The sequence below is a fragment of the Pinus tabuliformis genome, chromosome J, assembly GCF_031772625.1.
Source record: "Pinus tabuliformis cultivar Carrire ecotype Pingquan chromosome J, CPIR1, whole genome shotgun sequence".
NCBI lineage: Eukaryota > Viridiplantae > Streptophyta > Pinopsida > Pinales > Pinaceae > Pinus > Pinus tabuliformis.
This window is the reverse complement of record NC_142295.1, coordinates 240,009,630-240,035,018: the sequence shown is the minus strand read 5'-3', so window position 1 is coordinate 240,035,018 and position 25,389 is coordinate 240,009,630. Positions and strand designations below refer to the sequence as shown.

At 40.3% G+C, this 25,389-nt stretch overlaps 1 pseudogene; it reads right to left on the bottom strand.

The window, feature by feature from the left end:
• The window catches only part of LOC149226641 (GDSL esterase/lipase LTL1 pseudogene), a 43,755-nt pseudogene extending 26,932 nt beyond the window's left edge, over positions 1-16,823 (bottom strand).
• Positions 16,824-25,389: the final 8,566 nt, after the last annotated feature.

Below are 25,389 nucleotides of genomic sequence, written 5' to 3'. Positions count from 1 at the left end.
TCAACCTCCAGTTGATCCTAAAGTTAACTCTTTACCTTCTTCCTCGTTTGTTTTTTCCTCCCCTTCTTCCTCTTCGCCTAGTGAAAGTATTGGTACTAGTAACCAGGTGGCTAAGAAGAAGAAGAAAGGGAAGAAGAAGAAGAAGAAGCAAATTCAGTAAAGGGGCAACAAAGAAACCATTGCTTTGATGTTATGAAACCAGCTCAAGAAAAGATAGAAAAGATAGATCAACGCCTTAGAATTCAGCCTCTTCGAGGGGGCAACCTAATTTACATTACATAAATAAACAATTCTTGGATGATTCAAATGACAAAACCTCCTTTCTATATATAGGAGTCTAAGGAGTCACAATATAATCCAGCCGACCTAACAATAATAATATAAAGCCACAAAAATAACAATAGAGGGATTCTATGGGGCACAGTAATAACAATATGGGGGCAATAGGGGCACAACAATATTAATAAGGGGTATAACTACAATAGTAATGGGGTAATCACTAGTATTATAGGGACCCAACATGCCCCTCTCCTTCAAAAAAGTGTTGTCCTCAACGCTTGAGTAGTTCTGGATACTTCTGCATAAAATTCTCATCCTCCCATGTGGAATCTTCAGCGGATAAGTTCTTCCACTTGATAAGATACTCTGAAATTGATCGATTTCGTAGCTGTCGAGTTCTTGTTTCTGTGACTGCTTCCGGTTCCAATATAATTTTTCCTTCCTCGTCAAGTTCTGGCAATATTGTTTGAACTGGGAGCTTGTCGCCTATAACCTTCTTTAAACATGAAACATGGAAAACTGGGTGCAATCGAGAAGCTGCAGGAAGCTCCAATTTGTATGCCATAGTACCAATCTTTTGCAACACCTTGTACGGACCATAATACTTTGGTGATAATTTATTATCCTTCTTAGCTTGCTTGAGGGACATTTGCTTATATGGTTGTAGCCGTAGGAATACCCAATCACCTACATCAAAACTTCTTTCACTGCGATGTTGATCTGCCTGTTGTTTCATTCTATTCTGTGCCAACACGAGGTTATCCTTTAAGAGTTGGAGGACTTGTTGTTGATGTTCGATGTGATGTTCCACTGCCTGAACCTTAGAATTTTCTCTTAAATATGATGTGATGGATGGTGGTTGATACCCATAAAGTGCCATAAATGGGGTCATTTTTGTTGCTGTATGGAAGGAAGTGTTATACCACCATTCAGCCAGAGGCAACCATTTGACCCATTGTGTCTGTTTATCAGATACAAAGCAACGAAGATATCCTTCCAAACATTTGTTTACTATCTCAGTTTGCCCATCAGATTGAGGATGATAAGATGAGCTATGAGCTAACTGAGTACCAAGACAAGAAAATAATTCTGTCCAAAAATTTCCAGTGAAAATGGGATCTCTGTCACTTACAATAATCTTTGGGTTTCCATGTAGCTTTTGAATTGTTTCCATAAATGCAGTAGAAACTGTACTGGCTTTAAATGGATGTGATAATGCACAAAAGTGTGCATACTTGGTAAGTCTGTCAACTACCACCATGATGACACTCTTTCCCTCAGACTTGGGTAAACCTGTGATAAAATCCATTGAAACCTCCTCCCAACGTTGGCTTGGAATGGATAAAGGTTGTAATAGACCCGGTGTCTTAATTGTTTCAACTTTATTTTGTTGGCAAACCAAACATTCCGCCACAAACTTTTGAATATCTGATTTAAGGCCATCCCAAAAAAATTCCTTCTTAACCCTGTGGTAAGTTTTTAAAAATCCTGAGTGCCCTCCTAAGGGAGAAGTGTGCAATTCCATAAGAATCTTTTGTTTTAGCTGGGAATTCTTACAGAGGTATAAGCGATCTTTGTACCATAACGAATCATTTTGCCAGCTAAATGTATCAAACGTACTGGAATCTTGTTGTAACTTTCGAATAAGTGCCCACACTTCTTCGTCATTCTTCCATTCCTCCCTTGCTTCGTTTATCCAATCTGGTTGGATAATAGAAATGGCACACAACAATGCTTCCACATCCTCATCCTTTCTTGAGAGTGCATCTGCCACCACATTTTGCTTCCCTTTTTTGTAGATGATTTCAAAGTCATAACCCAACATCTTTGTGACCCACTTTTGTTGCTCTTCAGAGGATAATCTTTGTTCTAAAAAGTATTTAAGGCTATCATGATCCGTTTTTACCTTGAAGTGTCTTCCCATTAGGTAGGGTCGCCATTTCTTAAGTGCATGGAGTATTGCCAACATTTCCTTCTCATAAATAGCTTTGCTTAAAAACTTTCCCTTGATTGGACGACTTTCAAAAGCAATGGGTCTTTCATCTTGCATTAGAACAGCACCAATTCCATTTCCTGAAGCATCACATTCCACAATAAAGGTTTTTGTGAAGTCCGGTGTAGCTAAGACCGGTGCTTGGCACATTGCCTCTTTAAGATGTTCAAAGGCCTTTGTTGCTTCCGGAGTCCATGAAAATGCATCTTTCTTCAATAATGTTGTTAGAGGTGCTGCTATTCTCCCATAATTCTTAACAAACTTGCGATAATACCCTGTCAACCCAAGAAATCCTCGCAGATGCTTTATGGATGTGGGGATTTTCCATTCCTTAATGGCTTTAATTTTGCTAGGGTCTACCTTAACTCCTTCATGAGATACAATATGACCCAAATATTCCACCTCCTGGACTCCAAAGAAACATTTGGATCTTTTTGCATATAATTGTTTCTCCTCCAATAGTTGTAGCACCTTGTCAACATGTTCAACATGATCCTTCCAAGACTTGCTGTAGATTAGTATATCATCAAAAAATACTAACACAAATTTTCTAAGGAATGGTTTGAAAATTGAATTCATCAAACCTTGAAATGTTGAAGGTGCATTGGTAAGGCCAAAAGGCATGACCAAAAATTCATAATGACCCTCATGAGTTCTAAATGTTGTTTTCGGAATGTCTTCAATCTTCATTCTGATTTGATGATATCCTGAACGAAGATCCAACTTGGTGAAGTAAATTGATCCATGCAATTCATCCAGTAATTCATCAATGACAGGAATGGGGAACTTATCTTTAATAGTGAGCTTGTTGAGCTCCCTATAATCCGGACACATGCGCCATGATCCATCCTTCTTGTGCACCAATACTACTGGAGCAGAGAAAGAACTTTGACTCGGTTGAATTATACCAGCCTCTAGCATTTCTGCAACCATACGTTCAATTTCACTCTTTTGGACATAGGGATATCTGTACGGCCTGATGTTTGGAGGAACACTTCCTGGAATCAGATGAATAGCATGATCATGATCACGCATAGGTGGGAGACCTTTGGGAGTCTCAAATACCTTGGAATGATTGTCCAGGACTTTTTGGAGATCTGGAGAAATAGATGATTCCAATGTGGAAACATCTAGCGAACATAATTGTGCAATTACACCTCTTTGCTCCTTTTTTAGAAGCTTTGTCATACCATTAGAGCTGATTATCTTTCCTGGTTTCCCTGCAATACCCCTTAATTCAACTTCCTTTCCTTCCGTAGAAAATTTGATGAAAAGTTCTTGAAAATTAAAAGCTATTGGGATTGTAGCCATTGGACTCCTAGTACAACATCAGCACCTCCCATTGGAATGGAAAGCATTGGGCTAGTCAATACATATTCTCCCATGGATAGCTTGATATTATGGCACTTTCCAGAGCAATTTATTGTTCCTCCATTTGCAATCATCACTTGACACTCTGGTGCTGGATATAGGAAGCAATTCAATTCTTTTGCTACCTTACAATGAATAAAATTGTGGGTGCTTCCTGAATCAATCAACACTATTACCTTTTTCTTCTTGATTTGTCCTTCTATCTTGATGGTTTGAGGAGTGGTAATTCCCGCCAATGCATTACAAGATATGGTCGGATTTATTTGTTCTTCATCTAGGCTTTGTTCCTGGAGTATATCCTCTTCTTTTGACCTTTCTTGCTCCTTTTCTTCTTCCTCTTCACAATCTATGTAGAATAATTTCTTCTCAGCACACTTATGACCTTTAGTGTATTTGCTATCACAACTGTAACAAAGCCCTTTTGCTCTTTTTTCTTCCAATTGTTGTGGTGTCAACCTTATAGGTTGTGGAAGACTAGGGGCAACAACACTTCCGTCTTTATAGTTGTGAGTGGTATGCTTCCTGGTTGCCATAATTTTGCTTTCCATTTTTCTTGCTAACCTGAATGCCTTCTCTAATGAATCAGGTTCCCAAAGGCGAACATCATGTTGGATATTATCCTTTAAAGACCCTATGAACACATCAATCCTATGCTCCTCTGGAATATCTTTTACCCTTATGTTCAATTTTTGGAACTCCTCAATGTGCTCCATTATTGAACCCTTTTGTTTGAGACTTATCAATTGGCTAAAAAAAGTGTTGCTTTTTGTATCCTCATAATGTGCTATCAATTCTTCCGTAAAAATTGCCCAAGTGATAAATTGTTTACGAGAGCAAAGCCATTGATACCATACAAACTGATTTGGTTCCAAATATAAAGTTGCCATACGTACCTTTTGTGTGTTTTGCACATTATTGAGATCGAAGAATTGCTCCATCTGTAATATCCATGTGGCGGGATCCTTGCCATCAAACTTCCTCATATCGATTTTTGGAATATGGTGAGTCTTCGATCCAACATTAGATCTATGGAATCATGATTAACATTTCTTTTGTTCTCATCATGAGTTTCCTTTACTACCCTTTCACCATTAGTGACCATTTCTTGTAGCAACTTATTCATATTTATCTTCAATTCATCCATGTCTGTCTTCAAATCTATCTTCAAATCATCCATCTTAGCTTCCACGTCAATCATCTTAGCTTCTACACCTTTCTTTAAACATCCATCTTAGCTTCTACACCTTTCTTTAAACCATCCATCTTAGCTTCTACATCTTTCTTTAAACCATCCATCTTAGATTCTGTTCCTTTTTGTGCAAGGGACAGTTGTTGCACTTGTCTTGTAATTTTGATATATCATGTTGCATTTCTTCCTCTTCTTCATGAGTCATGCTAGAGCTTTCAGGTTCCTTACTAGGTGTTTGCATTTTCTTTCCTCGGGGCATCAGTTACCGATAATAATGCTCTACTATGCCCTTTGAATTCCTTCAAAATAAATTTTCAAACCAAGCTTAAGCAAAATTTTAAGAAAATATACACACCTTTTTTCACTTTGTAGGAGCTTGATATTGCCTCTGATGTATCTCTGTACTTTCCAATCATCTAGTTCTGAATTTGTAAGCTGTAGTAGCCCTCTGTGTCCTCTTTCCAATGCCACAAGTCTGACCAAATTGGATTCTCCAAGGAAGAGTTATGTGAAATCTCCCACAGTGACTTGCTTATAGACTAGTTCAGTAGAGCGAACTTGTACGACGTGCCACGAGTCACTGTTTCAACCTTTGGATCTGAAACATGCATACAAGAAACTACAGTCCGTCCTCTTTCTGTACCTTCTTACGAAATTTCAATCTGATCCCCAGAGAGAAAGTTATGACGATTTTCCCCAGGTCACCTGTTTTGAATGTAATTCAGGAGTCTGCAAAAAGACCAACTTCCTCAGATCATATCTCCGCAAATATCGCGCAAAAGCTCTGAAATTCGGACCCAAGGTTCAGTGCAATTTCTTCTCAAATGGGTTTTTTTTTGCGACTTCTGAAACGTCACAAAAAAAAGTTATAGCGAAAATGCCACGATGACCTGTTTGGAGCAGCGAAACCCTAGAATCCAAAGCTCTGATACCAAATGTTATGAAACCAGCTCAAGAAAAGATAGAAAAGATAGATCAACGCGATTTCTTCTCAAATGGGTTGATAGGGTATTATCACAAGTTTGTTAAGAATTATGGGAGAATAGCAGCACCTCTAACAACATTATTGAAGAAAGATGCATTTTCATGGACTCTGGAAGCAACAAAGGCCTTTGAACATCTTAAAGAGGCAATGTGCCAAGCACCGGTCTTAGCTACACCGGACTTCACAAAAACTTTTATTGTGGAATGTGATGCTTCAGGAAATGGAATTGGTGCTTTTCTAATGCAAGATGAAATACCCATTGCTTTTGAAAGTCGTCCAATCAAGGGAAAATTTTTAAGCAAAGCTATTTATGAGAAGGAAATGTTGGCAATACTCCATGCACTTAAGAAATGGCGACCCTACCTAATGGGTAGACACTTCAAGGTAAAAACGGATCATGATAGCCTTAAATACTTTTTACAACAAAGATTATCCTCTGAAGAGCAACAAAAGTGGGTCACAAAGATGTTGGGTTATGACTTTGAAATCATCTACAAAAAAGGGAAGCAAAATGTGGTGGCAGATGCACTCTCAAGAAAGGATGAGGATGTGGAAGCATTGTTGTGTGCCATTTCTATTATCTAACTAGATTGGATAATAGAAATGGCGCACAACAATGCTTCCACATCCTCATCCTTTCTTGAGAGTGCATCTGCCACCACATTTTGCTTCCCTTTTTTGTAGATGATTTCAAAGTCATAACCCAACATCTTTGTGACCAACTTGTACGACGTGCCACGAGTCATTGTTTCGACCTTTGGATCTGAAACATGCATACAAGAAACTAAAGTCCGTCCTCTTTCTGTACCTTCTGATGAAATTTCAATCCGATCCCCAGAGAGAAAGTTATGACGATTTTCCCCAGGTCACCTATTTTGAATGTAATTCAGGAGTCTGCAAAAAGACCAACTTCCTCAGATCATATCTCTGCAAATATCGCGCAAAAAGCTCTGAAATTCGGACCCAAGGTTCAACGCGATTTCTTCTCAAACGGGTTTTTTTTGCGACTTCTGAAACGTCAGAAAAACGTTATAGCGAAAATGCCACGATGACCTGTTTGGAGCAACGAAACCCTAGAATCCAAAGCTCTGATACCAAATGTTATGAAACCAGCTCAAGAAAAGATAGAAAAGATAGATCAACGCCTTAGAATTCAGCCTCTTCGAGGGGGAAACCTCCTTTACATTAGATAAATGAACAATTCTTGGATGATTCAAATGACAAAACCTCCTTTCTATATATAGGAGTCTAAGGAGTCACAATATAATCCAGCCGACCTAACAATAATAATATAAAGCCACAAAAATAAAAATAGAGGGATTCTATGGGGCACAGTAATAACAATATGGGGGCAATAGGAGCACAACAATATTAATAAGGGGTATAACTACAATAGTAATGGGGTAATCACTAGTATTATAGGGACCCAACATTTGAATGCAAAATCTGATGAGAAACCATCCGTCAAGCCTCACAACTTTCGATATCCATGCAAACTTTATGCGGGAGACCATCTTCTTCGAAATTGTCCTGATATTCCTCAGATCTTAGAAGAATGGTCTTCTTGTTCACATCATCCTTTGTCATCAACTTCTAGAGATCATGTTGGTAACACACCATCAACTAGTGGCAGTAAAGATCATGGAAAGAAGGGGAAAGTTAAGTTTCCATGTAGGTTATGTAAAGGGAATCATCCCATTCACCTTTGTCCCTATTTGGATGAAACCAAGAAGGTGTTGGCTAATCATCCTGCTTCACCGCAACGACTTCCATCTGGTTACAGGAAACTATCCCTAAATCCTTCACTAGTTGATGAATTGACTGACTCAAATCAACCGTCGGTCAAACCCACTCTCTCTGAAAGTGAATCCTATGAGTCTATACCCGACCCAATTCAACGGGCTGAGGTAATAGTTGACCCGATTTCACCTTCAGTGAATCGTACCTTTCCTGAAGAGATTGAAAATGATACCACTCAGGTTCTTTTTGTTTCTTCAGATTCTAATGAGCTTGGGGGAAATCCTCCTGTTCCATCAATACAGGAGGAAAATCCTCCAGTTCGTGTAACTCAAGGGGTTAATCCTCTCGTTTTTACGGTACCCCCTTCAAGTAGTCTAGTCACTTCCTTTGATTGAAATCGACTGGCTAGATTCTGCCTTCCTTCTTATGTGCCTTTCCAGATCATAGTACAAGTTTATAATGTGATTGTATCTGGCACTATTATAGATGAAGGTGCATCAGTGAGTATCCTCTCCTCACCTGCTTTGCAAGTGCTCGGTTCACCGCCGCTTGTGCCAGTTACCTAGAATCTATTGGCTTTTAACAAAGGAACCAATCGACCATTAGGGATCCTCCCTCGGTTACCCCTTACTTTGGGACAAAAAACCATTTATTTGAACGTGATGGTAGTCCCAGGACCTTTAGATTACAGTTTACTTCTTGGGAGCGAATATGTTTATGACACAAGAGCTATTGTTTCAACACTCTTTTGAGTGATTTGTTTCCCGCATGAAGGCATAATTGTCATCGTTGACCAGCTTTCATTTCCCGGTCCAAATATGGCTTCTTGTCAACCATCATCCCTAAATGGTCCTTTTATACCAATGGTATTATCCCTGCCATGGGTTCATTATGTGGCAACCTGTTCCATAACTACGTCAACTGACGATCAATTCAGTGATGTTGTACATCATGCACTGGGGGCATTGGAACTAGATATCTCCTTCATGACCTCTTATGAGTTGTGATAAGGTTCTGAGGATAGTTCGTTGTCTTGGGTCAACCTCGTTTAAAAAATGAAACAAGGAGTTCGAGGATAATTCCTTGTCTTGTGTCAACCTCGTTAAAAAATGAAATAAGGAACATGAGGATAGTTCTTTTACTGTGTCAACCTCACTAAAAAATGAAACAGATCCCGAGGATAGTTCGTTGTCTTGTGTCAACCTTGTTAAAAAATGAAACAAGGAGTACGAGGATGGTTCTTTTACTGTGTCAACCTCGGTAAAAAATGAAATAGGTTCATGAGGATAGTTCCTTATCTTGTGTCAACCTCGTTAAAAAATGAAACCAAGGATATGAGGATAGTTCTTTTACTGTGTCAACCTCATTAAAAAATGAAACAGGCTATGAGGATAGTTCCTTGTCTTGTGTCAACCTCGTTAAAAAATGACACAAAGAATATGAGGATAAATCCTGGTCTTGTTTCAACCTCGCTAAAAAATGAAATAAGGAATCTGAGCAGAGTTCCTTGTCTTATGTCAAGCTCATTAAAAAATGAAACAAGGTCGCCTGGAGCAAAGTTCCAAGTCGAGTCTTTCACTTTATCTCGTAAGTGAACCTTCATTCCATCTACATCATAGCCGCTAGTAGGCTACTTAGGTAAATGTAATGAATCTTAAGGGGCATGCACCTAATGGTAAAGTTAAGTTTCCCTGTGGGTTATGTGAAGGGAATCACCCCATTCACCTTTGTCTATCTGGATGAAGACACAAAGGTGTTAGATAACCGTCTTGCTTCACTACAGCGATTTCCATCTAGGTTACAAGAGACTCTCCCTTTCATCATGTTGGGGGCATGTAAACCAATTTCAAGCATAGTTTTTCATTTCGAGCTTGTGTAAAAATGAAACTGAATTCAAGCATAGTTTTTTCATTTCAAGCTTGTGTAAACATGAAACTGAATCCAAGCATAGTTCCCTATGGTTCAAGCTTGTGTAAAAATGAACCCATTTCCATTTTCAACCCTTGTGATTGCCATTTTATTGTCCTTTTCTATCAGATGAGCCTTGGTTGTTTCATTCCATCACCACTATCTCTTTGGCGGATCATACACTTTCACTTGGTTGTTTTATCCTTTTTTGAGGAACAGTGGCAATGAGTGGTTTTATTAGCCAGCCTCTTCACATAAATCAAAATGTTTTGAGAAGTTCCAACATCACCGGAACCAGTTGCTACCCTAGACACCACTCGTTCCTCAAAATCGAGTCCTCTTTAGGCTCTTTTCAGACTCTCTAAACATGAAAAGATTGCTAAGCACTTGTAGTTTCTAGCTCATTAATGGATTAGAATCAATATCTACCCATTATAGTTTTACCCCTTCTTCGGGCTGAGATAGATTAACTACAAAAAAGGTACTCGTTGGTCAAACATGATCAATAGGTTCTCTCTTGTATTGTTTTATGCTTTTTTGGACTTCAGAGACAAATTTACGAAAAAGAACTTGTAGAGTTTTATTTCCGTCCCTTTTCAAACTCTATAAACATGAAAAGGACCGAGTTATCTTTGTCGTTAAACTCGTTAAAATATCATAATAGCGACAAATTTGTCCATCTAGACAAGACTGAGTTTCACCTTTGCTAGACTCGTTAAAACATCAAATAGTGATGGGTTTGCCGGAAGGGTGAATTGTATAACAAGCATATGTTATCCTCCTCAAGCTTGATAAAAAATAAAGAGGTACTAGTCAGCAATGACTGGGGAAAATGGGAAAAGTCTTGAAAACTTATGGTAGCGCGTCGCTCTTGAACATGACACTTTCACTTCATCTCCGTGACTAAGTTGAGTTGGGTCATTCCATTTGATGGTTATCATACCGTTGGTCTATCACGCCATCCATTACTTTTGTTTTGGGTCAACGCTACCAATTCATCTCAGTGTCATTGATATGTTCAAGAGAAATTATCCAGTTAAAACTTCATCTGTTGCAATACTATAAACCTTCATTTTCATAACTACCATTCCTGAACTTTGTGTTGTCAGTCGATTCTCATCTCCAAAAATCATTTACATTGTTTCGTGCCGTAGATGTGCGATACATCAAGGCCCTCCTATGACGAGTCGCTTCTTGTCGACATCAACTCATCATCCAAGAAGTTGACTTAGAAACACCCTTTCAGTGCTTTGAAGCTTGCATACATCAATAGCAAGTTTCTCGCTTCCAGCGACAGGTTGACATCAATGGCCTTCGATCGAAAGATTTTGCATGGTGTTCGACATCAAATCATTTATTCACACCATGCAAAATGTATTGTAGTACCTTGAGGATCATCTTTATTATCAGTGATCCCTCTCGCGTTTGTTAACAGCTTACATCATTGGCTGGTAATCAGGCGATGTCTCTCCATGTTCGACCTTAGAACATCTATTCACATGGTTAGACTTGTACATTGAGTGAAGATTGAATGAGATTGAAGACCCCAGATCTAGTTTCATCCATCCGGGCTGCGATATATTCAGGAGTACCAAATCAAATGTACAAAGGCTTTACACAGATGGTCATCCTAATCATGGATCACAAATCTATATCTGTAGAATCATAAGTCTATATCTGTAGACGACTATCTGATCTATGTACATGTAATGAAAGTTTATAAGCTGAGCATGGGAATGCCTCCCTCAGCTAGTTCATGAGGAAAATCAGATTATCATGTTGTATTTTATTGTAATTGATGCAGGTCGCCTTCCGTTTCGAAACTTCTGATCCTTATGATAAAAAATTTCACCCAACATAGATATTTACGACCTCATGCTTTAGGGGGCAACTATTACAGATTTATTTGGGCACATCAACCCCAACTTACATGTCGATGTTATTAGGGTTCATCAACCCCTAATATAGTTGTTTCATGCCCTAAAGAACTTAGTCATATGAATGCCTCACTCCCAAAGAAGTTCCATCACAAAATTCATCCAAAAAGTGTCTCTAAAGAGATCATTGTAGGAAGCCCTTCATTAGGTTGCAATGCATTGTAGGTGCCACACTAACTAAGTGCTATGCATCACACTAATGCCCTCTTTAGCCTCTAATGAGCGAGCTTGGGCAAAGTTCCAGGAGAGTTTGAAGAATCAGTTATTCATGGAAACCTCTAGAAATTTCTAAAGTGCCACCTGCCCCTCTGAGTTCGCCCAAGGATGACAAAAGGAATTAGGAAACATCAACCTCCTATCTCCCTCTTTCATGGAACCAATTCCTAAAAATAGAAAGGCATTCATCATCATCATTGATGACCCAACCTCCTTCACTCATCTATAAATGGATCACTCATCCAAGAGATCTAGAGGCTGAATAGTTCTGAGTTGTAAGGAGGTGCTGATGGTTTTAGTATTGAGGCTAAGTATTGTGGTAATGTTGGAATTTCTTGTTGTTCATGAGGTGAAGAAGGTTTGAAGCTGGAAGGATGGCGCTGGATCAAAATCATGGGTTGTAATCCTTCTTTCTATTAATAAATCTTTTCAAGATTTTTCCCCTATGTTTGTGTAATTTGTGAATGCATTCATATGTTTATCATACTTTCGATTCTATGTTATTTATGAATTATGGATCATTATGCTTTGACGGGTCTTTGTTTCTGTAATTACATAGGTACTCTCCAAGCGTGTTAAGTATGGGGAGGAGTAGCAAGATCAGTCAAAGGAGAGAGGGATCAAGCGTGGAATCAAGCGGAAGTTGCAGGTTGGCTCCTTATATTCTTTCTCTTATCTGTCGTTCATAGGAAAAATAGTGAATTGTTTTAACTATTGTTTCTAGGTTAGCTACCAAACCTAGAGGGTTAGCATTTCTTAGAAATACTAATTATCCCCAAAAAAATGTAGTTCAAGAAAAAGTACTTATGTTGGGTTTTATGGAAGTGCAACTAAAGGACATATATGATATGGTGATTGGATTATGCAAACCGACAATTACAGATGTGTTACACAACATTTTGTCATTGTACCTGTACTTCCCATCTACGATCCTGGAGGACCTCTACAGTATTCTCGACATGCTTTCCTATCATGAAGAAACTCCCATTGTGTCCCTCTTCATGAGCAAAACAATTCCCTTTTGCATCATTTTCAAAAATCTTTTGTTTATCCCAGTTTACAAGACCAGTGCTAATGACCTATGTCTTCCTCGCACTGATATGTAGGGTTTACAACTGTCCCTAGCACCGGTAGGATCAACTGAGCCCTTTCTCAGTCACGCCAATCCTCTTTTGGAATTTTTTTTAAGTATGGAGCCGAAGCTTCCAGCTCTAGAAGCTTCATAACAGAATTCTAGTAAATGGTTAGGCTAGATGGAGTCGAAGAGATCAGTTTGGGCTCCTTTCCCCTACTAAGATGGAACTAATCCAAGAGATAAGGCCTTCTCCCATGAGAAGAGGAACCATCTCCCCTCCATCCTAGCTATATAAACCTCTCTTTTTCCCAAGCAAAACCTAGTGTTAACTTTTAGTCCTAATTAAGTTCTGGCTAAAGTTTCGATTTTGGAGTAGTCAGCAAGCTACCCATAGTTTGTAGCTTTCTATTTTGTGTTTAAGGGAGAATTGTGAGTTTGGTTTGGTGTGAATACTAAAGGGAAGAGCCTTGAGACTACCATTGTTGAGGCTATCCATGAGATGCTAGCAAAAGTGTGGGAACCCATATATGTCGGAGGAGAATAGCAACCTCAAGGCATTGGTTGTAATCTCTTCTTGAACTAATATAGATGCAACTATCGATTGATCTCCTACATGAAATGTCATCTCACATATTATGGCTTAATGTTTCTTGACCTGTTAAGTAGGCTGGATACAATATTGTATGCTATTACATTTGTTGTTTGTTGTTGTTTGCTTGTTTCAGGTGTGCGAAGGAAGGAAACGAAAGATAGCTAGAGAAAGGAAGAAAGATCATCACCAATTGGAATAGCATTCTAATAGGTAGGCCCTCCTAATTGATTCTAGCCTAATGAATATTCCATACATTATTTATTTGTGACTAGACCCACTCTCTCGAGCTAGAGGAATTGTTTGTGTCCACACTTAGAATTTACCTGCATCATAAATTGGCGACTTCGCTGGGGAAAATGATCCTTCTATTTGATTGATTGTAATTTCATGGTTTTGTGTGAACTTTTCTAGTATCACCATTTCCCTCTAGTCTTCTCTTCTTTGCCTGGTTTACTGCTCTAAGTCTGAAATTTATAGTAGCAAGTTTGGTTTTTACCTGAAGAATTTTTTTATTTTTTTCCTTTAAATACTCGGCCAACACGGTTTTTAGGCAAAAAAGTCACGCCGATCGGATCGAGTTTCGTCAAAACAGTCGCGTCTACCCCCTCTGGCACTTGTTGTCAATTAGGCAGTCGCACTGATGCCTGTAGGTGGATATTAGGGTTTACCCCAGATCTTAACCAATGTGTCTTTCTCTCTTGATTTCTACCTCTTAGCTTGTTTTAGGCTATTTCTCCCCTAACTGGAAAGCTTGATTTGGCTTGGTTTATTTGCTTGTTAATTTGCCTTATTTTTCTTGATTTCTTGAGTCTTTGGATGGTTAATGGCTCTAGGACATCTAGGTTTTTATCCATCCCATTGATCATGAACTCAATGAGTCAAGTTGTTGGTGAATTTACTCCTTGCATTTCAATTGTAGTCCTCTTATTGCTTTGATCTCCATCATTCAAGTTTGAAGAGTTCCGTTTGATTGTTTAAACATCTCTTTTCCATCATAGATCACATTGCTTATCTTGTTTTTGGTAGATTCATTGCATCATTGGTTTGGAAGAAGATATTTTTGTGTCTTTTCATTTGCTTGAGGGTTGATTTTCTCGAAAACTTTTCATTGAAGTGTTTTACGAAAAATTCAGTTTTTTCATTTCATGAAAAGTACTCAATTCTAGTTTGTTGCATCAATGTGTTACGTTAGTTAGCATCATTGGAGACTAGAGTTTCATTTGCATTTGAGAAGAAAAAGAATTCTCTTTACCTTTGAAAGGACTGCTGGAAGTGCACTTTTTAGGAAAATAGGAATTGGGAAGCATTTTTCATTATTTTGTTTTCAAAAAGTGAAGTAGTGAAAAAATCATTTTTCTTTCAATTGCTTGGTTGTTTGCATTTGATTGTGTTTTCTACTGTATCTAGTGTAAACAATTCATCGAATTGAGAGAGTCTTGTCTCATTTAGTTGCATACAAGATTTTTCGAGTCACATCGCTAAGGCCTGAAAACCGAGACATAATTCAAGATAATCTTTAAAATGAGCTCAATTAACCTAAGGCGCACTTAAAACCTAATGATCACATCTAGAAGGTCTAGGCTAGAGACATGTTCTGGCGTCTTTAAACCTAACAACTGTCATTCGCTTTTGCACTAGAAAACACTAGTACGGATTTGTGCTCCTCGTGCCGTCGAGTATATAACAGGAGACCCCACTAGGCTGCAATCCTTTATCCATAGGAAGCTGAGTCTGTTGCCTTGTAAACGTGATACACCAAACACAACATTTGGGGAGATCGTTTGTTCGTACTTATCGGTTTGCTAGGAGGTATTCTTTAGTTCACAGTTACCTGGTAATCCTTTTACCTAGATCATCCTAAGTAGTCATTTGATATTTTTTACCCTTTAAGCTTAAAATATCATTCGAGCACTTGTCCTTTCAAGCTCGCTTCAAATCGAAAGTGATAGAGTCACCTTTGCTTCTTTCTCAACTCTTAAAATATGAAAGAGCATCAGTTTGTTTACGTTTCTAAAAACATTGTTTCCCACGATCTCATGACATCCTTGTTAGACTTTTATAGACCAAATCATGAGTATTCCTTTTAAAGTACATTTAAAGCCTTGGAATTTATCTCTTTGTTCCTATTATTTGAGGTGAAGCCATCGTGGTTGAACCGTCTGGTTCACCTAGTTCCTCTTCCTCTCCTCCATCTGAAAGATTGTCTGAGGAGCCATTTCCTGAATTACCGCAGTCACTTGAGGACCAAGGTGTTGAACTTGGAATTGTTCTGAGCATTCAACCTTTGTCATCTCATCCTCCACCTCCCTCAGATACTGGGTCACTTTCTGATATTGGCCTGGAATCTCCGGATAATCCTATCCAGACTCCCGAGAGTCAGCCGACCCCTGACGGTCAACTTGGACTGGTTGTTTATCCTCTGAATCCTTTGTTCGACCCTGTTGTGATATCACCGTAGCATCCATACAGTCTGTACGATCAGCCGAGTATTCCTTTGGAATTATCCCCTCGAACATCTTCGGTCGTTCGTCATCACTTTTTTCCACCCATGGAACCCGAAGGCGAATTTCCAGTCTCCTCTTCGAGTCACTCGGAGGTTTCCACTCCACACACTGTCAAAGAGGAAGAAGATCAGTTTCCTCCAGAAGGTTTTCCCTACATAGGAAGCATTCCCATCAGTGTTTATCAAAACTTACCTCCTAATTATGTGACTTTAGCACAGTTGGTCTCAAGTACACCTAGTGCCTCTTCGCTTTATCATAATCCTGTTTGGGTGTCTGGTGCGATGCCTACCACGGGTCCACTCATTCCAAATCCAACCCCCCAACAGAGGTTGATTTCTATAGTTACTTCAGGCCTGGTACAACCCACCATTCTGAATCCTCTTATCTCGTTAGTCCAAGTCACCCGTCTGGTGCAACCGACAGTCTTGAGTCCTACCTCTGTCAGTCCTTTGGTCCCTCCAGTAAGTGCACAAGTTGTGCCACCACTTGGGGGCACAATCTGAATGTCTCTATGGTGTCAGGCACAACTAATGTTAGTAGCTCGCATGATCACATGGTTGGGGTGAACCAGCCTTCTTCTGGTGTTATTCAAAAACCTGTTCATCCTACTAGATCAAGCAATGTCCAATACCAAAAGGTCCAAAATCACGTTGGTCCATCTGGGTTAAGCAATTTCTAGTATCAACAGCCTTATGAGGCTCAGGTTCAGTACCAAACTCCTTATGTTCCATATGGTTCCCAAGGAATGGTACATCCACCTTACGTCCTTCAGCCTGGGCAGTACATTCAACCTTGTCCGGCCACCATTCCCGGTGGCTGTGGCCAGATACAGTTTGGAAATTTTCAAGGTTTCAATCTGGGAACTGTCCAAGTACCCTTGTAGCAGCAAGGACAACCTCTGCAAAAATAAGGGAAACCTTTGTTGCAGCAAGGGCCATCCATGCAGCAGCGGGGTCCGATGATGCAATAACAGGGGCCACTGCAACAGCCGTAGGGGCAACCCTCGCAGCAGTTGCAGCAAACCATGCAACCATAAATGCAGTATGTTCAACAAAGCTCCCAACCTATGTCTTCATAAGGCCAACCTCTACAGCCACATGGATAGATTTTGTAGGCGTAAGGTCATCCCTTGCAGCAGCAATGCCAACCCGAGCGGCATCAACCCTTATATGCATATCAACAGGGTCAACCTTTGCCAGGATAAGGTCAGGGTCAAGTCCTGTAACAGCAGGCCCAAAATCCTCATGTCCAAGGGCAACAGGTCCAAAATCCTCTTGCCCAAGGACAACAGGTCCAAAATCCTTATGTCTAGGGCCAACATGTTCAAAACCCATATGCCCATGGACAGCAGGTGCAAAACCCATATGTCTAGGGTCAACAGGCTCAACATCCTTTTAACTCGTATGTTGCTCATCAACAACCTATGGCTGGTGAGTTCCAATATTGCAGCAAGGATGCTGCAACTCTTGGGCTACCAGTGTTACTTATCAACCTGGGGTTCATACAAATGTGGAGGTGATAGTGCTATATGCACAAGTAGAAGTGAAGGTCCTGCCTATTGTCACTTGTTCATCTGGCAAGAGACCCCAGGGGTTCCAAGCCAGACTTCTATAGAGTCAGAAGAATCTTGACTGTTTAATGGAAGAAGAGCAAATCTATTCTAAGAGAGCTTACTCTACTGCAGTAATGAAGAAAACAACATGCAATGCTAAATCACACCATATCCTAATTAATCGGTTAAACAGCTAAACTAAGCAGAATTGTTAAATCAACACTAACCTAATGCTAATATCTAAGTTACAGAAGTAAAGAGCATCAAACCAAACTAATTTGTAAGCAAGGAAACTAAACTAACTTTGTTTTCACGTTTTTGGTGTTTAGGTAAAATCAAGAATGCAAGGAGTTAAGCGGAAGAGCAAGCAAAGATTGAAATTAGTGAAAGGGAGACGTAACAAAGCAGAAGTGCATAAGACCTTTGGATCAATTGGGAACAATATTAACGGGAAAGGAGCAGCGGAGATCTTATCGGAGAAGATTACGTGAATAAATGGACAAACAGGGTTAAGGAGAGATGAATGGCGGAGATCTTATCACAGGGGATTGAGTGAATATATGGACGAATAATATTAACAGGAGATGAATGGCGGAGATCTTACCGCGAGAGGTTAAGTCAAGAGAGGGATGAACAAGACTAATCGGAAGATGAATGGCAGAGATCCTATCGCGGGAGGTTTAAGTCAAGAGATGAACGAACAAGACTAATCGGAAGATGAATGGTGGAGATCCTATCGTGTGAGATTGAGTGAATAGATGGATGGACAGGATTAACGAAGGATTGATGGTGGAGATCTTATCGCGGGAAAAACACGTGGAATGATGGAGCGAGTTCTCGTAGGCGGTAAACAATTTCTCGCGCGCCCTCAAGGCTGTAAGCGAAATTCGAAAATTTTGTGCGATTAGCCTAACTGGGTGACACATAGCACGAGAAAACCACTTTTATCGCATGCTCTCGGGTGGATATCAACCATGCGAGAATCCGTGCGATATTACGCGATAGATGTTGGATCAGGTGGGATTGATCAATGGTGGAGATCGGCCCAGCTGGTTGGCGATCAGGTGACATGATAATCGTTTGATCAAGGGTGCGACAGATCAACGGTGGAGATTTGGAGCGCATAAAGTAGGTGGAATAATTCACTATAGTTGTTGGATCAAGCTAGACAAATCGATGGTGGAGATCTAGAGAGAATAACTTCAAGTGTTGAAATAAATCGGACGGTGATTTGTTAGGTTTGTTGTGGATCGAATTGTAAGGAGATCTACAGGTATAATCCGCTTAAGGGGTGATTTATTGGCTCACACTTAAGTATTTCGTGTTGAAGGAAATTTGAATATGAGTGAGATCTATTACAGAAAGAGAGTGATTGAAGACGATAACAATGAAATGAACCAAGTACTAAATCAAGACAACAAACTCCAAAGCTTATGTGATAACTAGAAATCTGAAACACAACCAATCTACTCTACACTACTGTAATGAAAATGCAGCTACTTAAGCAAATGAACGATTAAACTGTGGATCTACTCTAGCATACAGGTACAGTAAAGAGGAGCCTTAGCTGCTAGGATTGGGCCCTAACCCAAGAGCTTCAGCCCTCTGAGTTAACTCAGTGCTAGCTCAAAACAAAACTCATTCTTATTATAAAAAACAATGGATTACATCAACAACTATCACAAGTCTTGCAGCTCGAAAATAAAGTAAATTTTTACAATCAAGAGTCCAAATAATATTGAGATCCTAGGCCTCTCTAATTATATGACTGAAGCCTCCAACGACTTCCTTAAAATTAGGGAGGCTCGACTCCCAAACTAGAGATAAACTAGTGCTTTGATTTCCACTTGCTCGACTGCCTTCTATTCCTCATGATTTCGTTGGTTGCACTCCGAGCTGATGGAGGAATATTCAAATGGAGGGGTAGTAAATGAGGAGGATTTCCCTCCTATAATTCCTCTCCCTTGTCCCATTCAAGTTTTGACCAAAATCTTTGCTAAAATTCCTTGCTTTTTAATCCTTCATTACATGCAAATTAGACCACAAAGAAAAATATACAACTCTAACTCATCTCATAAGAAAAATATAATCAAAAGTATGCAATAAGTTGTGAGAATAGTTGGTTTGACTAAGCTAGGAGGTGGCTTAAGGACCATATAATTACCCAATGATGAGGATCATCAACTAGGCAATTTCAAGGCTTTTAAGGTCAAAATCCACCCTACGGGCAACGTAACCTATAGTGGGGGGGAAATAAAATGCCCTATGGATAGAACCTTCCACTATGGGGACAAAATCCTTACTAGTAGGGATGGGCTCCTCCAGTTGAATCCGCTTATTGACCTCCAATGCCTTTCAATACTCAATTTTCATTCTTGGCTACACTAGAGTTTATAGATGTGTATCGACTCATGAATGATCCAATTCTTCATTCGCCCTATTGGCCTCCAGTCCCATCCAAGATCTGGAGCGATTGTCCAAAGTTCGATGGGAAATAAAAAGAAGATCCGCAAGCCCATGTGATGACATATCACCTCTGGTGCTCTTCAAATTCTTACGTTGACGATTCTAATCGTCTCTATCTTTTCCAACGAACTCTCATAGGCGTTGCAGCCAAGTGATACATCGAGCTCCCTCAAAGTACTTATTATGACTTCAACTCTTTAGCCATGGCTTTCCTCACACATTTCCAATTGTTGGTTCGCTATGAAACCAACAACTATTTGCTTACATTACTCAAGCAAAATACTGTGACCAACATTTCCGATCACATTCATGAATGGAGATGTAGGCGTCACCTGATCAAATTTGAGATTGTTGATTGGTTACTGACTGAATGGTTCACCAAATCGTTCGTCGCTCCAATTTCTTGCAATATCAGTATGGGTGGGTGCGTCACAAAGGAGCAAGCCATTGCTCATGCCCAGCACTTAGATCTGATTTCCTCTTAGTCTGGCACTTTGTATGAGTTATTACCCGATTCTCTACGGCCGTCATTTGATCCGACGACATCAAAGTCATAAGCTACACCTCCTGTTGATGGAGTAATTGGTTCAGTATCCCAGGTCCCTGCAAAATCTTCTTCCAAATAGAAGTCGGCCTCAAACACTGCTTCCAATAATCCCTCTCAGAATCCACCTAGCCCTGGTAAAACCTCAGAGGTCCACACTGTTCAGTCTACCACAGCAGAAAAATCCTCGAAAGCTAAGAAGAAAGGCAAAGGCAAAGCTAAAGTTGATGCCCCAAAACAGGGTCCTCCTAAGTCGTCTACTGGTGATGCTTCCCAACGGAAGCCTAAGTATCTGTGCCTCATTTGTGAGGAGGACCACTATACTAAGGATTGTCCCAGACGATCCGAAGTTAGTCATTTTCTCAAAGGGACCCCAGCTGTCCTAAAAGAGCCATTTCTGTCCCAACAAACCCAAATGGTAGACCAGCCTCAATCATCTGCTTCCTCAGGTTCACAAGTGTTTATGATGAGTATGCCCATTAATGTGGCTACTAGATCAAAAGATTATCAAACTCCCCCAACAGCAGGGAAAGAAAAAGAAGCTTCCCCTTCTTCTTCTGCCCTGTCAAGTTCTCTTCCTCCTTATATAGAGTGACCTAACCCTAATTCTGCCATTCGACCAACTTCTTGAGGTGTGTTGCGAAAGTCCTCGTACAATCATAATGCTTGCTTCGTTGAGCACTATAATATTGTTGAGGATTTGGATCAGGCACCATCGGCTATATCTACCCTCAAGGTACTTCAAAGTTGTCTGTCTTAATGAAAATCATTACTGTCATCTATTAAGGGTATTGATCTTGCTAATTCCAGTCTTATATGTTTTGATATAGAAAGCCACGTTCAGTGTCTTCCTCAGCAGATTTCCTTTCTCATTTAGGTCATCATCAATGGTAGAACCATTCACAGAACTGTCATTGATGAAGGTGCTTCCACTTGCATCATGTCTATTTCTTGTTGGAAGGTAATTGGTTCTCCTACTTTGAACTAGTCCCCTAACACTTTGGAATCTTTTGACAGGTGCAATTCGCGACCATTCGGTGTCTTACCAAACTTTTCCATTAATTTGGAGGGCAAGATAATGCATGTCAAGGTAGAGATTGTTGACGCTAATCTCAATTATAATCTTCTACTCGAATGAAGTTGGACCCATGCCATGTATGTTGTAGCCTCCTCCTTGTTCCACGTGATTCGTTTTCCCCATCAAGGGAAAATAGTCACAGTTGACCAACTGTCCTTCTTTGCCTCTTCCTCCTTGGATGGCAATGTTCCGTATGTCAAGCACATCGATGCTCCTTATGAGAGTGTGGGGGTAGGACTCTTTAAATATCCTACTCTGATGGGTATCTTTCCGCTCCCACCTCCTCATGTTTCCTCTGTTAACATGATTTCTATCAAGTCTGATCATTAGGTCATTCCCTCCCCAGATATTTTTGACACATGGGGCGAGGTAATGCCGTTAAGTCCCACCGAAATAAATTATGGGGAAATTGTTTCAGCTTCATCTTCGGTGTCCTCTGATCATCCTGTTTCGAGTTCGTCTCTTGATGCGTATTCTCAATCCCTGTGGCTTGGTGCTTCAGAGTCTTCTGATCCCTTAGCCGAGACTTTTCTTTCTAACGAGAGTATCATGGAAGAAATGTCTCTAGAAGAAGTACCTTGGAACGATACTCATCATCATTCCTCGTTCTTTCCTAGCCCGACAGTCCTTTCTACCTATCTCGAGGAGTTCTCTTCTTGATTCCCTTCCCTACCACTTCAAACACCGATCATGACTCATGAAGTTTGGTTGGAAGGGAACATGGGTAATATTACCCAAACAATGCCAATTGATATTTCTGTCAAGCCTGGTATCATTGAAAATATCCATATCGGGGTAGCTTGTTCTCCCAACGAGATCAAGCTCTATACTCATCTGTTCCAAGAGTTCCAGGATGTTTTCGTATGGTCATATGAAGAAATTCCCAGCATTGGCCCAAGTATAGTCGTGTAAGAGATATTGACTTATCCTCATGCGAAGCATGTTCGCCAACGGCTTTGCCCAGTGCACCCTAGAAAAGCGGCTGCCATCAAGGGTGAAATTGAAAAAAATTTCAAAGTTGGATTCATTTATCCAATCCCTCTTACAGATTGGGTGTCAAACATTGTACCGGTGACAAAGAAGTAAGGCATAATCCACATTTGCATTGATTACCATTATCTCAATCATGCCTATCCAAAGGACAACTACCCGACTCCCTTCATTAATCAAATCATTGATGAATGTGCTGGGAGTGAGTTATTTTCTTTCATGAATAGTTTTTCTGGCTACAGCTAGATCAACATTGCACCGGCTGATCAAGATAAGACAACCTTCATCTATCCATGGGGTATTTTCACATACAAAAAGCTTCCCTTTGGCCTTAATAATACTGGGGCTACATTTCAGAGAGTGATGTCTTCTGCATTCCACGATATCCGCAACATCATTTAGCCTTACTTGGATGACCTTCTCGCTCATTCTCGTAAGCGTCGCGATCATTTTGATCATCTCTGGCAAATTTTTCTTCACTGTCGACACTACAACATTCGACTCAATCTGCATAAGTGTGTCTTCTACGTCGAATCAAGATGACTCCTTGTCCTTATTGTCTCTAAGGCAGGCATTCGCCTTGATCCCCTTAAAGTCGAGGCCATAGTTAATTTACCCCCTCCATCTTCGTTGCACCAACTGTAGAGTCTGCAGGGAAAAGCAAATTTCCTCCGTTGTTTTGTACCAAGCTATGTTGAGCTAGCTTCCGGTTCAACTGGTTGCTTAAGCAAGGAACCCCGTTTGTCTAGGATGAGGTTACTCAAAAGTCTTTTGATGATCTGAAGACTGTCCTCATCAATGCTCCTTTGTTGCATCCCCCGAACTATCATCACAATTATTTACTTTATCTAGCTACAGCCTGTAGTACTATCACCATGGTTTGGTACAGGACGACGACGAAGGAAATGGACATGTTATTTATTACCTCAGTCGCAATCTCCTTAACACTGAGATGCGTCATGCTCACATCGAGAAGTTGGCTTCTACTTCCGTACAAGATGTTCAATGCTTTCGGTACTACATTATCTTACGCACTACCACTCTGATTTTAAAATGCAACCCCATGACCTACATCTTGACTCGTTAGTTGCTAGGGGGAAAATATTTGAAGTGGATTGTTATCCTCCAAGAATTGGATTTGGTGTTTACTACTACCAAATCTAAGAAATCACTGGTTTTCGCTAAGTTAATTTGCTCCCTTCCTTCTGCGTCCCTTCCTGTTGGTGCTGCTGAGAAGCTCCTAGACGCTCTTTTCCTTATTAGCACCCTGAACCTGTGGTACAGTGATATCATCGTGTATCTCCAAACATCCACATTCCAGTCTGCATTGACTAAGGATGATCGTTGACACATTCTCCATCAATTCCAACCCTATCGTATTATTAGAGATACTTTATAGCACGTCAATGTCGATTCAGTCCTTTGTCGATGTCTTACTTTCGAGGAGTCAGAGAGATTTTTGAATGATTGCCATTCCGGGGCATGTGGCGGTCATATATCTGGATATGCTACTGCTCAAAAAATACTTCGCGCTGGTTACTTCTGGCCCTCCATCTTCAAGGATTGCATCCTTGCTGTTCGCAAATGCCATGAGTGCCAAATTTACCAGCAAAAAATGAGAGCCCCGCCCGCTCACCTACACCCCATTATTATCGTTGGTCCTTTTGCCAAATGGGGCATCGACTATATGACATGTAACCATCGTTCAGCTGGGGGGAATGACTATACTATCGTTGTTGTGGATTATTTCACCAAATGGGCCGAAGTGATGCCTACATACTCTGTAGATGGTAAGAAAGCAACTCAATTTCTATTCAATCACGTTATTTATAAGTTTGGAGTGCCTCGGGCCATTGTCACCAACCATGGCTGCCGTTTTCGAGATTACATGTTGGATGAGGTGACCTATACTTTGGGATTGCACCACAATGGCTCAACTCCGTACTACCCTTAGGCCAACTGCCAAGTTGAAGCTGTGAACAAAGTTTTGGTCACGATGCTTCAGCGCACCATTGGGATGCACAAATCGAATTGGAATCTCATGCTCTTCTCATCTCTGTGGGCTTACCAAATCTCATCCAAAGATGCAACTGGATTCACACCATTCCAGCTAGTCTACGATCTGGAAGCAACATTATCGATTGAATGTGAAATTCCATCCCTCAAGCTGGTTGTCGAACTTCTCCCCAAGACCTCACCTCAAGAAGAGCGTCTCTTGTATTTATAACGACTGGACGAGACTCGCCGTCTTGCTTCTTTGGTTATTGAAGCACAGAAAAAATGGGTCAAATCCCACTTTGATTAGTATGTCTCTCCTCAAGCCTTTTCTGAGGATGATTTGGTTCCTCTGTACGATCAGGCTAATGATATGTTGGGGGCATGCAAGTTCGAACCCATGTGGCATGGGCCCTACATTGTTAAATGTGTATTACAAAAAGGGGCCTATGAGCTCATTGATTATGAGGGCAATATTTTAGACAAGCCCCACAATGGACTTTATTTGAAAAAGTACTATGCTTAGATGGTACTCGAGTCACCTTTAAGCTCTTTTCTGTCTCATAAAAGATGAAAAGATCGCCGAGTATTTTCCCTTTTGACTCGTTAAAGCAAATAAAATGGGAGGTCTGCTTTCAGCTCTTTTTCGACCTTTTAAACACGAAAAGATTTCCGATTTCTTGTCATTTTGAACTCATTAACGAATGTGAAACTTCGTTTACCTAGTATACGTTTACCTCTTTTTTCGAGTAGGGATAAACTATTTACGAAAAAGGTACTCCTTGACTGAAATGGTCAAGCGTTTCTCTCAAGTATTGTTTTCTACCTTTTCGGGCTCGAGAGACACAAATATATGAAAAGGGACCATGTGGAGTTTTCTTTTCCGTGTCTTTTTCAAACTCTCTAAACATGAAAAAGATACTGAGTTACACCTTTGTCAGACTCGTTAAAACATTAAACGACATCGGATTCGTC